Consider the following 589-nt stretch of genomic DNA (forward strand, 5'->3'; position numbering starts at 1 on the left):
GTCCAGGGCAGTCCTTCCCTTTCTGAGCTCTATTGCAGCAGTTCTGATCTACAGGTCTGCTAGAGCCTGGGCCCTGTCCAGTCATTGTCCCCCCTGCCTGGCCATGGGCTGATGGCTCAGCCCATCCCCATGGAGGTATCTGGGACTGGGACTGCCCCCGACTGTCCTACTCCCCCATGGAGTCCTGCCCTGCTGCTAGGGCTGCCCTTGGCCCACAGGGTGCCCTGGCAGCCAGGGTAGGGAAACTTCAGTGGGAATCTTGGGGGTTAGGGATGTTGTGAGTGTGGTGGAGGTGAGATATATGCAAGAGCACAGAAACAAGAGAGGGGAGAAGTGAGGAAAGACTTGTTTGCTGTGGGTGGGTGACCCCATGTAAAAACTTCAGTGCTGGGGGCTAGCTGGGCTGGCTCCCTGACTGATGTTGATGGGCCTGGGGGTAGGGAAAATGTCTCCTCCAATGCTGAAGAAAGCAATATGCTTGGAAAGGCAAGGCTATGGAGCCCTATTTGTTTGCAAGGCTCAGAGACGTGGAGTCCAACGCCGAGTGTCCTTTCTCAGTGCAATGGCGTTTATTTCACTTACTTTTGAC

This window comes from Struthio camelus, chromosome 17 (assembly GCF_040807025.1).
Source record: "Struthio camelus isolate bStrCam1 chromosome 17, bStrCam1.hap1, whole genome shotgun sequence".
NCBI classification, from domain to species: Eukaryota; Metazoa; Chordata; class Aves; order Struthioniformes; family Struthionidae; genus Struthio; species Struthio camelus.